A 17,215-nucleotide genomic window follows, 5' to 3' on the forward strand; every position below is an offset into this window, starting at 1 on the left:
AGTGTTTTCATTCACTACAAATGTGTATACCTCGGCTAACTTTAATTTTCTTATGTAACGGGTTTTAATTTATTGACATGTTATTAATTTTATGCTATCACTCCCAGGTGTCTTATCTTAGTATTTAGTTACTAACAGTATTAGTAACATTCGTAATATTTCATAAATGTTTGTATATATTTCAGTCTTCTTTAGATTTATGTTCACAGATTTATTTGTCATATTTGTATTTTGTTTTAATTATTTTCTGTACCTTATATACTCGTGCTAACTTTGTAATTGGCCACTGTGCTGTTAAGTTATTGCACGTAAATAAACATGAATTGAATTGAATTATTATTATTATATCATTTGTTTGTTTACTTTTCTACATTACTGTGTTTTCCCCAGTGCTTGCCTGTAATTTGTCTTTGATTTTATAATGTGTTTGTCTATAATGTAATTACTTTTATCTACACTGTGCTCTGTCTGTAATAAAGAATTGAACTGAATTGAATTATTATTAAATTACGTTCATTTTCTTAGTATAAATTTTACTGTCTTCCCAAAATTTTGAAGTTACTGAAGCTAGACATTTTAAAGAATCTTTCTTAATTGTTTCCTGCTGATATTTTAAGGCGCTTTATGCTCTTAATAAATGTTCCCTTTAACCGTGTGCATCGACAGGGAAAAGAAAATCGTACGTTTTACAAACTTGGAAATATGAAAACAAAATCAAAATTGAAAGAAACAAGTATACGTAATATTAATATCAAAACTAAAGGTTTCTATTCTTTCTCATTCTTCCATCCACAGTAATTTAGGATGATTAGTAAGCGAAGCCGTGTGCAACTTCAAAATAAGTTTGTATGCAAATTTTGCAGTGTTTCTGCTTTGAAAAATATCCTGGAGGCCTCCCTGACATTGACCTCATCATTTGCACGACCATGACGTGTTACTATGTGCACTGAAATGGAGCAATATACTGAAATTCCTGTGGCAAAGACTGCATTCATGTATGGCACAATCAGCCGTCTAATCATACTGAGCTCTATCCATATGTCCCCTCATGTATGATCCATGGCAGTGCATTGCACAGCAATTGGAATGCAATGAACTGAACATGCAATGCGAAACGTATAAACATATGGTCACGGTGAGGCAACCTTGCACTAAATGATGCCTGTCTGACAGTAATTTGCTTTTGATTAATTCATATATCACATATCCTATATTTTAATGCACCAAATGTTTAATTAAAACATACCTGATTTTCGCTTTCGTAAAAACTTCAATCATTCACAAGGGTTTGACAAAATTATTGAATATCGGTGCGATCTGTATAATTTGATAAGGTGGGAGGCCTCGAACAGATGTGGATTTCATGGCAGATTCATTTACAGGGAATCGAACACCGGCTCTCCAGTCCATGATCTAAATGTAACAGTAACTTAACTACCCAAGCTGCACTAAAAATAGATTATTTAAATTTTATTTGTTTATGTCTGAAAGTATATGAAATTTAAAGTACATATGTATGTAAATTTAATAAGCATTAAAACAATGTTGCTAAATGGTAAGCTAACGAGAAAATCAAAGCCATCAACAATTATTCTCTTTGGGATTACAGTAGGTGACAACTCAGGATTATTATCGTTGGAAATTAATCCGAGAGACTTGTGACCCTTAACAGAATATGGACAGAATAATTGGATTTAAATACGTAACAAGAAATAAATTTACATGATAATAGATGTCACCACCTAATAGCAGACAGACTGGAACTATGGATTTTCTAGTCTCATTAGTCAACATGCTTTTCTGCAAACGTTAAAAATGAGTCGACATCCGCTATGTGGAACTTCTTGATAAATATGTGTAGCAGAAATCCCAAGCGTCGTTAATGTATCATGAACAACGAATTGTTCCAATTTTAATGCAGTGGTAAATTTCGTTCCATATTCCAATAAGAAAACTGGAGGATATCTGTTCGAAATGACAGGGAATACCATGTTGTCCGCTAGGAATAAACTAGTGCAGAGGGTGCAGTAGATTTAGGGGCATAAGTATTGTCACGTGTTGGGGTGACTTATAAGAAAGGTTCTGGATTGGATGATTGGATTTATTGCATCTTTTGCAGTCACAACTTGGAACTACAGGCAATAGAGCGCTATCGTTGATTTACAAACTTTGCATTTCACCGTTACACACACACTAGGTATCCCAGTCTTTATTAGTCGTATCCTAACAACGGATTTATAAGAGTCTCACTGTAACTTCAAATCACACATGAAATATTCTTTGCACAGGATTAGAAACATTCAGAAACTCTACCGAAAACCTTGTACATAATTTTAACAACTGTGGCTACCGTACATACTGAAGAGAATACTAAGTATATTTCGTAATATCTACGGTCAGCAGTAGGAAGGAGGAAAGAGGAAAAATAGAATAATTACTTTCCTCTATAATATATCGTCAGATGCATTGGAGTGCGCGTGACGAAAATAACGGGCTCTATTTCGGATGATTGGATTTATTAGCACGTTGGTTATACGTTCTCTTAATCATGTTTAAATACAGCCCTATCACTGATTTACATAATTTACAGTTCACAGTTGCACAAGCACTAAGTTTCTCCGTCTTTTACTAGCCGTTTCCTAGGAACGGACCTCAACACAGAAGTTAGCACTTCAAATCATTATGAAGGTCTTTTTGCCATTTCTTATTCAATTACAATAGAACCTCGGAACTCACTAAAATTCTGCTGGACTCTTCATTAATCTAAGCTAAACAGGTCTTCGTTATACAGGCTCCGCACGGACAACACAGAAGAGACAGTTCAACTGCCGCGTAGCGCAGACCACACAGAAAACAAGTCACGTGATATCTAAGTATTTTGGGAGTGTGACGTCATTGCGCCTGCACAACGGGACAAATATGCCACATTATATTAGATTACAATATTAAAGACAAATAAAGATGAGTTTGGATGGGTCATATTGCAAGCATGGGAACGTGACAAACCCAGAAAAATTATATTCGGAAAACCTGCAGATATCACATGCGAAACATATTCAATGACAGGAGACTCAAATCTTCGAACATTAAAATGAATAAATGTGAGGGAGAATTGATCCGTAATAGGCTGTAATTGCGGGGTTTTGTGGTCAGAGTAACAAACCATCTTACCTCAAAAATGGTCTCTAATTTCTTGGCCGTTTCTTTTGGAAATGACTTGCTTTAGGAAGATAAGTGAAGTATGAAAAGAATGGAACTTCCTAGGCATTCAGTTCATTGTATAATAAAATGCAAAGTGAGTTCGTACTTAAAGGATTCATAAAATCACTCAAAGTAAATTACGTTTCTACAAAAAGGTTGCATCATACCATAATGACTATACTACTTAAATAAATTACGGCACGACGCCTTTCTTATTACTTATGATAATTTATGCGTATAAACATAGAAGTTAATGACAAGAAGCTCATGAAATTATCAAATTTAAAGACGCCGACACTTCCATCTCAGACGTCGAAATGAATTAAACAAGAAGAAGAATTTTATCTTCAGGGATATAACGCCTAGTAGTCCATTGATAGTAAACGGATATGTTCCTCCGAAACGTCGGTTAACTTTCAATGTATTTAAAACCACCTCCACTAGATACCCAAATCCTACAAACCTGAAGAACTTAGGTTTTACATCGGTTCCTTTAAAAGAAGCGTAAAGACGGCTCCACCGACATACAAAAACAACACAAGGGCGTCGCCCTGGACAGCCCTGGCGAGGGATACTAATATCTGAAAATGGCATTGAACGCTGAATGTGTTACTAACCCAACTGTTAATGTGACAAAGCAAATTTGTTCACAGTCCTGCCTCAGTTCAATGTAACATGAAATGAGCAAATATAGAAACTAATGTAGTGTGTTGTAACTAATAATAGAGGTTTGTAACATTGAAGTAGAACACAATAAGCGTTATAATTAAAACGTATTTTCCGATAGGCGAGACCGCATAGATCAAAAGCCTAAATTAAATGCCCCTTATTTGCAACGGATATTATACACAGAAAATCAAAATTAAAATAATTATATCCAATTTATGTCAAATGCCAAAATAATATTTCCCTGAAAGATGGGATGCCTTTTGAAAGATATCTAACAGGCAATTCATATTATTTAATGAGAGTAAACTAATTCTGTACAAGTTACATTTGAAGAAATTTTTTAGAATAAACATCAAGCCATAGCTTAAGCGGTTAGTCGCTGGCTTCCCAGCGTGGCGCCCCGGGTTCGATCCCGGGTCTGGTCAAGTGGGATTTTTGGTGGACAAATTGACGCTGGGGCGGGTTTTCTCCGAGTACTTCGGTTTCCCCTGCCAATCTTCATTCCACCAAATTCTCCATCACCTTAATCACCCTGGGCAGGCTACAATAGGCCAATCAGTGGCCGACGTANCCACTGCCATCTCTGTTCGGCAGACAGGAACTACGTAAGATCTCCAACGCGACAGTAGACGTATGAGTGCTTGGTCTGGATTCAAATTAATAAATAGAAACGCAGGGAGCTGGGATTGAAGAATATAATACACGTAAATCTTTGGATTTGATAAAAGCAATGAACTGTTCGGTTAGATGAATAACTATAGCCCTTACTCATTTCAGCCTGTTGTGTATGATTTAAATCCTATTATGTTTTATAACCCTTTGATACACTTCTGTTACGTCAGCGGTATGCGCTTGTCAGCCCGGGAATATATTTTGCTTTAAAAATCCAACATGCTGACATCAGAGATTCTCAAATCTCCCCGATTCGTCAGAGAGTAAAACATGGTCATGAGTCCCTCGGAAATCTAAATTAAAAATCAGTGTGCTGGCGAGGACCGGAAGCAATTATTAGTCAGTCAGTCAGTCATACTGGCATGGCATAATATCGAAACTTATTATAGAGGCTGAGACATTCTCCGTAACATTGGATACGAGCTTTATATTGATACTTCTGATTGCCTACAAAAAATAATTGCATAGAGTTTCGTTCAAATATTTCCTTGGGATATGTGGAGCTTTGTGTTAAGAAGCAATCCTTTTAGACACGATCATTTCGTTATGAATTCATGTATAATACAATGTGTTTAGGGGTGTGACATACGTGTACACGGATTTACTGCACAAGTATACAACTTGCCTCTACATTTCACAATCCACTCTGTGACTCACTAGGTCTCCTCTTTCCATCATCTCCGACTGCCTTCTCCAGAGATACTCTTAATTCTCCTCTCAGCCGCCTGAGATTTTAGTTACACAGCCTCGAGGCGGCCCCAACAGAAAACACCGATTCCTAACAATTCCTCTGTTGTTATAGAGATGTTTTATACCGCTGTTGCACAGAAACGATAAAAAAGCTAAAGTTAGCCCTGTAGCAGGCCGTGGAGGTCCATAGGGTTGTGAGACGTTGAGGCTCCCACATTTTCTAGATAATCGACTCACAAATGACTGTGAGATTGTCAGCTTTACGCGCCGACCGCCCTTTACTCCCATGAAGGTTCCTGATATGTATTCCTGTTAGAGGCTGAGTCGAAACGAGGGCCATATTATTGTTGGAAGGGTTATGTCAATTGAAAAAATCCAATGGCCTCAACTGGAATCGAATCAGCGACCTTCTGGCTTGCAGCGTAGTGCCTCAACCAACTACGCGCGTGTCCAATTCCGCGGGAACCTATTTACAGAGTCGTTGCTTAGCAAAGTCTACTCATTATCCTCTATTCCTGCTTTCAGGCGTCATGTCACAATGTTGTTTTATATGGATAATGTGCCGTTGGCTGAAAGAGAATGTATAAAATTATAGCTCCAATACAGTGCAAGAAATATAACTCATACCTTCGAAGATATAAAAGAAAAATTTTACCAGGCTTAAGACTCTCCGCTTTACACTTACTTACTTACTTACTTACTTACTTACTTACTTATGGAGCTGAGCCGTTCTGGAGGAGCCGCCACTTGTGCAGCCACTCAAGAATTTCCCAGCATTTTATGGAACCTGAAGGTTCATTACCGTGTTCACAAGAGCCATCCACTGGTCTCTATCCTGAGCCAGAACAATCCAATCCATACCATCCAATCCTAACTCTCTAAGATCCATTTAATATTGTTCACCCACCTACGCCTTGGTCTTCCCTGTAGTCTCTTTCCTTATGGTTTCCCCACCAATATCCTATACGCATTCCTCGTCTCCCCCATTCGTGCTACATGCCCTGCCCACCTCATCCTCCTTGACTTGATCATTCTAATTATACTTGGAGAAGAGTACAAGTTATGAAGCTCCTCATTATGCAGTTTTCTCCAACCTCCTGTCACTTCATCTCTCTTCGGTCCAAATATTCTCCTAATACCCTGTTCTCAAACACCCTCAGTCTATGTTCCCCCCTTAATGTCAGAGACCAAGTTTCACACCCATACAGAACCACAGGCAAAATTACAGTTTTGTATATTGTAATTTTTGTTTTTGGACAACAGTCAAGAAGACAAAAGGTTCTGGTCTGAACGGTAGCAAACATTACCCGAGTTCAATCTCCTCTTAATTTCCTCCTGAATCAGGGTTCGATCTGTTATCGTTGTTCTCAAATATCTGAACTGTCCCACATTTTCAAAACTTCTTTTTTCTATCATTATGTCATGATTTTGCCCTACATTTTGGTGGCGAGACAGCAACATATACTTAGTTTCTTTGTGTTTTCTTCTAGACCAACCTCTTTACTTGTGTCAATTAAAGTCTGTGTGTTTCTCTTTATGATATCTACATTATCACCCAGTAGATTCACATCATCGGTGTAGACCAACAGATGATGTGTCCCGTTTAATTTCAGTCCCACCTGGTTTCCCTGGACCTTCCTAATTGCATATTATAAGGCAAAGTTGAAAAGGAATGGCAATAAAACATCTCCCTGTCTTAGACCATTCTGGATAGGAAATTTATTGGACAAATGTTTGCCTATACGGACTTTACTGTAAGTTTTGTTTAAACACATTTTAATCAGCATAACTCGTTTCATGGGTATCCAAAACTCTATCAGAATATTGTACAATACTTCCCTCCTAACTGAATCATAGGCTTTCTTCAAGTGTACAAATAGCTGATGTACTGCCTCATTGTAGTCCTATTTTTTCTCCAATTTCTGACGAATGCAAAAGTTCTGATCTGTAGTTGATCTGTTACGTCGAAAACCACACAGATGATCCCCAATAATTTCAGTTTTATCACCCTTCTTGTGAACTGGTACAATAATAGACTCCTTCCACTGATCAGGCAATTTTTCCTTATGCTAAATAGAAGTAATTAGCTTGTGGCTCTTGGAACGTAATATTTCGTCTCCTGCTTGAATAAGTTCTGCCGAAATTTGATCAGTACCTGGCGATTTATACCTCTTCAATTTTTCAATAGCACTTTAAACCTCAAAAGTGCTAGGATAACGGCTCAGCTCTATGGATTTCTGTCTGCCTAACATCACTGACCCTATCTACATTCAATAACAGACAGAAGTAATTCCTCCACCTATTCAAAATGTTGTGGGAATCTGCAAGCAGATCACCATTCTCATCCTTCACTAAGTTACTGCTAGGTTGCTAACCCCTCTTAACGTCATTTATTCCTCTATACAAGTCTCTAATGTTCTTGTTCTTACTGTTCATTGCAAGCTCATCAATTTTGTCTTTAAGATATTCCCCCTTTTTGTTCCTGAAATGCCTGCTGGTTTCACGTCTTATATTAAGACTCTCCGCTTTAGGAAAGAAATATCTCTTAGCACATATAGGCCTTTGTTAGACAACTTTTAAATTCTTTTCTAGAGGATAATTTGTAAGAAGATCTAAAGATTTGTTCAGCTGTTTTTACATGAAGATTCCAATTGTTTTCCCCGTGAATGTACTATTTAACTTCGAGCACAAGAATAGGGTCGAGTTCCCAATTAGTGAAGAAAATATTCTAAAACCCTGTCTCAGTCTAACAAAGAGACTTGTTGAAACAAAACTGTTGCAGAATTCTATGTTCTGGGACATACGGCCATGAGGACCGTTGAAAATCAACGGACGCTCTTCTGTTTGCTGCTTGCTTTATTCTGGTTCCTTACTTGGGATATTCTTCGACCTGAATAGGCGAAATATTCCTTCGAAACATCCATTGATTTTCATCAGACTACTTTGTGTTATATCTCATGAGATAGACTAGAATACGTCTTAATCACCTCTGTGATGACGTTGAAATCCTACAAAATTCTTGCAACTCAAGCGTACTTAATACAATACTTAATACACTGCAGAGAGTGACCGTTATTTTTTATTTTCATATAACACTAATATTTTGAGAAGAGCCTATTTTTGTGTGGTCCTTGTATACGTGTAGAATGGACGAAAACAGTAATTAAATAGAATCGGCACAGTACCGCCATTTACTTTTTAACAAAACGAGAAATTAGCTGTGAAACTGAAGGATAAAGTTGTATACATTTATGAAAATATTGCGAATGCTGTACATGTAGTATGTTTTCGCAAAAACAATAAGGTATAAATGTCACAGATGAAATATAAACTCTGTCTGACGCTACCAGCTGATGGAAAATGGACTGTTTCAGGTCACAGGAAAAAGGAAAAAGCTCGGTAAAATGTCAGTTGCTTTCGATCGGAATTTTGATACTGAGACTGCGGGAGGGGGCTGTATTAGGGTGAAGTATTGATTCAGCATAGGGAGGGCTACATTAGGGTGAAATGTCGATGTTGCCGTTGGCAGTTGGTTCTGCACATGAAGCTAACCCCGAAGGAGCTTGAACTCGTCAAGTCCTGCAACAGATCCTCTGTAACTTCAAGCGTTATTCAACCAATCCAGATTTGAAAGCACAGCTGGGTGTTTCACGGAAGGGAAAACAGCAAATGATAATATAAAGAAGGAAGAAGAGAAGGAGAAGAAAGAGAGACAGGAGAAGAGGAAGAGACAATAGAAAGGCGAGGGTGGAAGAGAGCTAAAAGTGTAAAGAGAAGTATAATAAAATTTAAAGAAACAGGAGGAGGTATAAGGAGAAATAGGAGAAGATGAAGTCGGTAGAGGGAGAAATAAAAGGAAGATAAGAAAGTAGATGAGGAAAGAACGGGAGAAGCGGGAAAGTAAGGAGAGGAAAGAACCTGAGAAGAGGAATTTGAATATAGGAGGAAAATAAGAAAGTAGTTGAAAGAAATAAAGAAATAAAATTGACATTTCTTCATATCATCTATATATCTGACATCTTGGATCTGAACTAGTTATACTCATAAACAGCAGATTGGTCACTTCTCTTAGATTCAGAGAATTACAAAACTGTTCTGAGATTAGCTAAATGTGGTCTATGTGACATACAATAAACCAAATTCTCTCACATCTAGGTGCAGTACGATTCATTCATTCATGAGTAATCTGTCAGACGACAGGTCCACAGCCTCTTCCAAAACAGTTCCTCCACTTAATGCGATCTTCTGTTTTTGGGAAGAGACTATCCAGGAAAAGTGATAATGTGGTAGTTTTTCCATTTGCTTTCCACATCGCAGTACAACAGCCGTTCAAACCACTCTGGTCACGCCTGTTGCTATACGAACTTGAACCATCTCGAGCATCANGATTATCAGCTGAGAAATATTCTTCTGGGTACAGAGTTTTGTGTCACAGCCGTTAGAACCCCATATGGCTCGCGTTGCATATGAAGCTGGATCCAATAACTCTTTCATGAGCCCTGTTTTTCATATAGGCGCAGTTCATATGAACTGGATTTAAGCCCGGGAGAGTAAGTACGTAACAAAACATCACAGTTTCTATTGACGTTTTATTTACTTCATTCTTTATTTCATCTAGCTTATGTCCAGTATTTTGGAGCGTAGTGTCATTGTCAGATTCATTCTCAGTTAACAGTGGCGTCCATTTTAGCAGGGCCTATACCTATTTTCATTTTAATCCCACTTAAATATTTAAAAACAAAAGTCTTATTCAGTTTTTAGTTGTAGGTTATTTAAATATATATTCGTTATCAAGACTACGAGTACACCGGTATAACATTATGTATATTCTGGGATATAACGCTATGTAGACCTTTGAAACTCAACGGATGTTTCGGAGGGATATATCGCCTCAATCTTCAGAGAATAAACCGAAAAAGAAACCAGCATGAAGCAAGTAGCAAGGAGGGCTAGCAATCTTTATCTTAATTAGGGGATCCGACAATATCCACTGCGCATTCTGTTAAGAACGGTCAGGACAGCAGTGTTCGCTTTGGATCTGAACTCAACACCGTTAGAGACTATCAGAAAAAGAAAGCGAATGTGTGATTACTGTGAGTATAATAAAAAATCGACAACATTTTCAGAATGGAATATATAATCATAGCGTATTCAGCATTTTTCTTATAAATTTCGACTTAATTTCCGAAACAGATCAGTGATGGACCTTCCTGAAAATTTTAATACACCTTCCGGTCCTATAAACCTGATAATTAATATTAATTAAATCAATTATGAGAGACGACACTCTGTTCCATGAAATCAGTCCGTACTTAGGCTGAGTGAGAAATTATACATCTGAAATTTCAGGAAAAAATTTGGAACCTACATGACATACTTGAGCCACAGACAACAATTTCGAGGGGCCCCTAGGTGCTGCCACGATCTCAAGTGCTACATGGTCAAAATGTCAATGTATGTATGTATGTCGATTTACGTGCCTCTGAAAACTTCATGAACACGAAATTCAATTTAGCTAATTGCCCATGGGCTTTGATTTTGGGAGATGTTTCATATTATAAAAGTCACGGGATTTGTTTGCGTTCAACTTCCTACACAGCATCGGTTCATGGCAAATGCTAACACACGCAAATTGTGAACCATGGATTATATATGGGCCTAGTATGGAGACTGTTTTTAACGTTCTGTATGCATACGAGTACAAAATACAAAAATAATTGTACAGTTGAGTATTCCTACTTATAATGTAAAAAAGAAAAAAAAAAAAGTAGAAGCTATCCTTGTAACAGGTCTTGAAGGCACATAGGTTTGTGAGACATCGAGGCTCTCACATTTTCTCTAGACAATCGGCTCACAGATGGCTGTGAGCTTGTCAGCCATACGCGGTGACCACCTTTCCCTCTCCCCCCCAACCCAGGGAGTTTTCTGGTAGTCATTTCTGTTAGAAACTGAGCCGACCCTACGGCCATATTGCAGCTAAACGGATTAGGTAAATTTAAGAAAAAATCAGTGATTTAATCAGGAATCGAATCCACGATCTTCCGGCTTGTAGCATAGTTCCTCAATGAACTACGCTACGGCTTCCTCCCACTCTACTTATAATGAGAGTTTTAAAATATTATGCATGTAGACCAGTTGCTAGAAAACGACAGCTAAAAATTAAGCTACTGAACAGCTGTTCCTAAGTCATGGCTCTGTATACAACCACCGTTGCTAGGTAGTGGCCGCAACAGACATGCAAGTAAAAACAGAACTTATGGAAGCGGTGTTCGCTGTGCGGTTCGTGTCGAGGCTATATAGCGGGATTCAGCTGCCATTAGAAGAGAGTCTTGAGACGACAGTGAGAAGAGCAGGAGGTCGTGCAAGACTGCCGCCAGCCTGGGGGTTAGCTAATGTAGTGGAGTTGGTTGGTGGAATGAGGTTATTTGATTGGTGAGTTCAGTCCTTGTGAGCTGTTGCTGTTATAAGCTGGTAGATGAGGTAAGGGGATAATTCGAGAACCCAAAGGAAGTGAAAAGTTCTTTGTCGTAAGCCGCTACCAAGCAACGTCTGTGAAGAAGCGACTGTGGACACTGTGTGTAACAGTGAACTATACAGTATTGTTAAGAGTTGTATGTCGAAGACTCCAATATATCCCGTCATAAATCCAATATCAGTCTGTAGTCACACTCCATCACTTAACAATATCATTTTAAGTAAGAGGGAAAAGAGATTAGGCATAAAGAGTATTAGCCTTGCGAATTCAGACAGCTCTAACGTAGCTAATTGTATTAATTTGTATGAAATGTAAAACAAAATGTAAAATGTTTATTCAAACGTCTTAAAGCTTATTTAATTTAGGAAATTAAGCAAGATGTCAAGTTTCAGTTCAATCAAATATTAAGCATGCTTTCCTTAATCTCAGTTTGGGACTCACTTTATTCAACGGGCTCCTTCCAATTAAAGAGGACAAATATGTGCTCCCTATTTCAATCATTTCCCCTGTCTCCAATTTAAGAATATATAAATAAGTAATTAAATCTGGCAATCAATTTAGTTAGACATTTAAATTATTTGGGTTGTCACTCCTTTGGTAGATAGGTACCAATGTTTCGGAAGAAACGCCAACCATTACCTTCAGGATAGAAGACTTTTCTGCCTGAATATTGAGGCAGTAGATTCCCCCAGAACGTTAAACTTGTTTACCAGGCAACACGGCGTCACATCAAAGAAGACCATAATATAATATTTGCCAAAGTGAAAACCTCAAATCATACTTATTTTAATATACTCGTATATATTCAAAATAATTCACTCAATGCGAAAAATACCGTAATATTTTCTCGTTAATGAATAACAGTAGACAACTTTCAATATTTCTAATACAAGTCATCAAATTTTAAATTGTTCAGGTCAGTCTCGCTCAGTCTCAGATTTCAAACACGAACATTGAATTGAATGTGGAACATGTGCTTCCCACGGCTGTGAGAATGAAAAGTGCTGTCTTCTGAATTGTAGCGTTAAGTGGTCTGTTGAAGGTCAACCGAAGTTTCGGAGGATCATATGGCCTGTATCTTCAGGGTCCAACAGTAAGCCAAGCAAGAAACAGCTCAGCTCAGCTCAGCTCAGCTCAGCTCAGCTCAGCACCTGCTTCTGCTGATTTCTTGCTTCGCTTGCATTTCAGTCCTGAAGATGACGACTATGTTCCTCCGAAAATTCGGTCTCTCTCCGAACTACACAGCCTTACAAGACAGAAGACAACACTCTTCATTAAATTGAATTGTAAAAAAGTGCAGCCAATCATTTTACAGAGTGATTCTAAATTACTGTCGCAGTTTCCGTGGCTCTCTCTCGAACAGCCGCCATTTTGAAGTATAACGTATTTTCTCTCAGACATGAATGTGGAGAGTACAGTCCTACCAATTGCGACTTCTTGAGTTACGTTTATATATTCGGTAAAAAGTTTTATTTTACTTCTCCTGTTTTGAGAATTATAGGCCACGGAAACCCCGACAATAATTTAGAATCACATTGCACATTAGTGTTTCGTTTTATCGCATATTGCCGGGAAGTTATTAACGGATTCCGGGAAGTGAAATCATGATTATTTGGAATGGTCTTCCCTGACTGTAAAGATTACACTATCAAAGTCCCATATCTTTAACCAAAATACATTAGAGCCAATATGGCGGTCTTTGCCGTTACAGCACCAAACGCATACTTATCTTCATTCATAGGCCGCGCCATAGCCCAAGCGGTTAGTAGCTGGCTTCCCACCACGGCGGCCCGGGTTCGATCCCGGGTCTGATCAAGTGAGATTTGTGGTGGACAAGGTGGCGCTGGGATAGGTTTTATCCGAGTACTTCGGTTTCCCCTGCCAATCTTCATTTCACCAATTGCTCCACAATCACACTCACCTATCATCTGGGGCTGGTACAATAGGCCAGAAGTGGCCGCAGCACAAGGGACTTAGTCCCACCCCACTAGCAATAAAAATAATATCTTCATTTATTGTGTACGCTTTCCAATTACATTTTACTGTCCTCGAGCAGAAATACTAGTTGGCCATGCAGTACAAATAACTCGATATGTCATTTTTGAAGAAATAAGTGCTCTGTTATTTTCAACACAAACCACCACAAAATATATTCACTTGTGTCATTCGGAAAGGAATTCTTGCAGGAGTTCAGACGGGTAGAACCTCTGTTGATCGCGGAGACCCGGCTTCAATCCCAGGTTATTTTATGAGGGATTAGAAGTGGACTATGTGGCACTGGAACACAGTTATCTCAGGGTTTCTTCTGTTCCTCCTTTTCTAATAATGAATCCACAATTGCTCCATACTTATCCATCACAGACCTCTTAGATGTCTGATAGCGTTAACCAGGCAGCATGTTATCACAACCTCAGTCTACAAGTTGGGGGGCTTCGTCTTTGACTAGGAACTTACATTGTCACTGAGTGAAGAAGTAACGTTTCATTAAGAGGGGACAGGTTCACGGACAGAATTTCGACTATGCTACAATCCGGAAGGTGGCGGATTCAATTCCCAATTAGGTCATTTGATTTTTCAGTTGACTTAATCCTTCCAACCGCACTATGCCCTAGGGTCGACTCAGCCTCTAACACAAATTAATACCAGGAATTTTTCTGGGGATAAAGGGTGGCTGGTTGGCACGTAGGACTGACAATGTCACTGCTATCTGTGAGCTGATTGTCTAGAAAATGTGGGAGCCTAGACTTCTCACAACCCTATGGACCTCCACGGCCTCTTACAGGGTTATCTTTATTTTAATTTAACTTTACTATTTATTAAAATCACTCGTCCAAGGAGTCCTACCGTCTCTGTAAAAAAGATTACGAAATTGAAGAAGAGGCCAAGGCCCAACGAAGGTCTATAGAGCCATTGATGAATGATGAACAAATTTATCACAAATTTTGAAGGCAGAAATTTTGGAGGAGGGAACGGGAAGGCTATATACTCCTATATAATCCTGCCAGGAGTTCTGAATAAAGAAAATACAAGAAATATTAACATAAAAAATCAACAGCTTATTTCGAATAGTCTAGTTCGACCAATTGAAATAATATTCTAAGGATGAAGTGTAAGTTTGCAGGCATATTTTTTGCCGTCACATAAGACTATCAGCATGTAATAACTCAAATCCCTGTCATATCCCTGAAGAAGAATAAATTAAATCTTACGGAAAAAAAACTGAATTGTTCGCCTGCGAAATATATCATTTGAAAAAAGGTAAAGTGTTTCTAGTGCTGAACCCTGTGCATTGGAGGATTTGCAGTAGATTGCATTTTCTTTCTGTCTCTCTCTGTAAGTCCACAAACCAAAGCCGGGGAAGCCATGGAGATCGGACCCTGCTTACATTATCCCGGGCATAGGACAGCCAGTGGTCAGCTGAAAGATCCTAGAAAGGAATTGCTTCTTATCCTTGGGGTGGAAGTCTGTAGACTTTTGGAGCCTTTACAACATAGCCCTGACCAAATTATATTTTCCTGCATTTGATATTCTCACCGCTCTAACCATGAAGAGGATTTTCTTCTGACGCCGTATAGTCCATAAGACGTTGAAACGAAGTTTCGGAAAAATTTATTGCCTCCATTTTCAGGACTGAAGAATAATCTATGCAAGAAATTAAGAGGAAGAAAACAGTAAACACAGAGGTACGTATTATTTGAGGTTGTAACAGCCCTGCTGAAAACTGTTTTACTTTGGTTTTTTGCTTGGCTTTTTCTTAGATCATGAAGATGGAAACCATATGCTCCTCCGAAACATTGGTTGACTCCAAACGGACTACATGGCGTTATATCTCAGAAAGTAGAACTCTTCATAACGGTAGCTGTTAGAGTCTCAGATCCTACACAATACATCTGTTTGTTCCACTGACTGAATTCTGACATTCCCAAGGGAAATTACGCCGGATAGCTCAAGTTAAACTTATTGTATTTTATCTGAGGCCTTTACAGCTGAGATTAAGAACAGCACTGCGTCTTGGGACTTAGCGTCTTGTAGTCTGTCAGAAATCAAACGATATTCGTAGGAACATATTGCCTACATTTTCAGGTTCAAAGATGCTGTCATGTGTTTGAATGTTACTATAGACGGGGTTTGGATTTGTAATAGGATTTATTGGATACTTTAACACACACCTCGTTACTGCACTTCACAAATTACTATCACACACACAGACTAGTGTTCTCCGTCTCGGTCTTCACTGTTCTACTTCCAACTGAGGAAGTTCCTCTCAAGTCCTCGCAATCTGGCGACCATCTCACACCAAATCCCTACTTTTCCAACTGCCGTCTCTGGACTCTCTAGACTTTGGCTCGGTTGATCGGTTGATGGTCTTCGCCAGCACTGTCACTCCTGGTTTCAGTCTTCTCGAGATCCATGATCAAGATTTTTATTCTCTCCTAGACATGTACGTGTTTTTAAATTTGTCCTTTTCCTCGATTAAGTCAAAGACAGACTCAGACTTACTTTACGACTGGCGGTTTACCACCAATCAGTTCGTCTTGGTGTCAAGCCCCACGAGACCCACGACTAGAGATTTTTTCAATTGAACTCTTGCGGTCATTGTCCTTATGTAACATTCTCTCTGACGAGAAGATCGGGTTGTCTCGTGTGAATATGCTTGACCTTTCGTCAAGTGTACATATTGGACACAACTTGTTATTGAAAATTCTTCTTTTGCACTGTATACAAGTCCTCTGTCAGTCCTGGCTTTGTAAAGCAGATCATGTCTATCTTATGTATCTTATGGTACAACAAAAGAATTTGTCACAAGGTGTTGCAAGCATAAGTGTATCTAGGACACTGCAGTCATCTGGTAATGTAGATAGAATGGTGAAGTACCAAATGTGTACAGAATTTTGATGGTAATATATTTCTGAATTTGAATGAAACGTTGCCAAAAAGAAAACAAAATAAGATTTAAAGGTAAAAAGTAAAGCTCTCCCTATAACAGGCCGTGGAGACCCATAGGGTTGTGAGACGTCGAGGTTCGCCACATTTTCTAGACATTCGGCTGACAGATGGCGGTGATGCTGTCCGCTTTACATGCCGCCCTTTAGCCTAACCAAGATTCCTGGTACTAATTTATGTTAGAGGCTTAGTCGAACCCAGAACTGTGGTGCAGCTGGAAGGATTAGGTCAATTTAAAAATCCAATGACCTCATTCAGTATCGAACCCACGACGTCTAATCAATTACGCTACCTTTATCTTACATAAATAGTTTGTAAGGATAGATGTATATAAGTGAATTAGAATCGCGTCCGATAGTTGTCATGGCAACGGCAGTGCTGAGCCTTGTGTTCAACCACAAGAGCGCCTGTTGGAGAGGTCCCGCATTACCACAGGCTCTCCTGTTCTGCTGAAGTTCACGCCGGTCGTGTGCACAGCATACAGTGTTGGACTTCACGTTTATGGGAACAATTGCATTGCAGCAGGTTACTGCGGACTTATGTACGCAGTAGCCAGAGAAGTAT

At 38.8% G+C, this 17,215-nt stretch overlaps 1 protein-coding gene across 1 annotated transcript in view; it reads right to left on the bottom strand.

Annotated features, from left to right (window-relative positions):
* The window catches only part of LOC111865371 (neuroendocrine convertase 2), a 209,500-nt gene that overhangs the window by 101,105 nt on the left and 91,180 nt on the right, over positions 1-17,215 (bottom strand). The gene's annotated exons all lie outside the window — the stretch shown is intronic.

Source organism: Cryptotermes secundus, unplaced genomic scaffold (assembly GCF_002891405.2).
Source record: "Cryptotermes secundus unplaced genomic scaffold, Csec_1.0 scaffold114, whole genome shotgun sequence".
NCBI classification, from domain to species: domain Eukaryota; kingdom Metazoa; phylum Arthropoda; class Insecta; order Blattodea; family Kalotermitidae; genus Cryptotermes; species Cryptotermes secundus.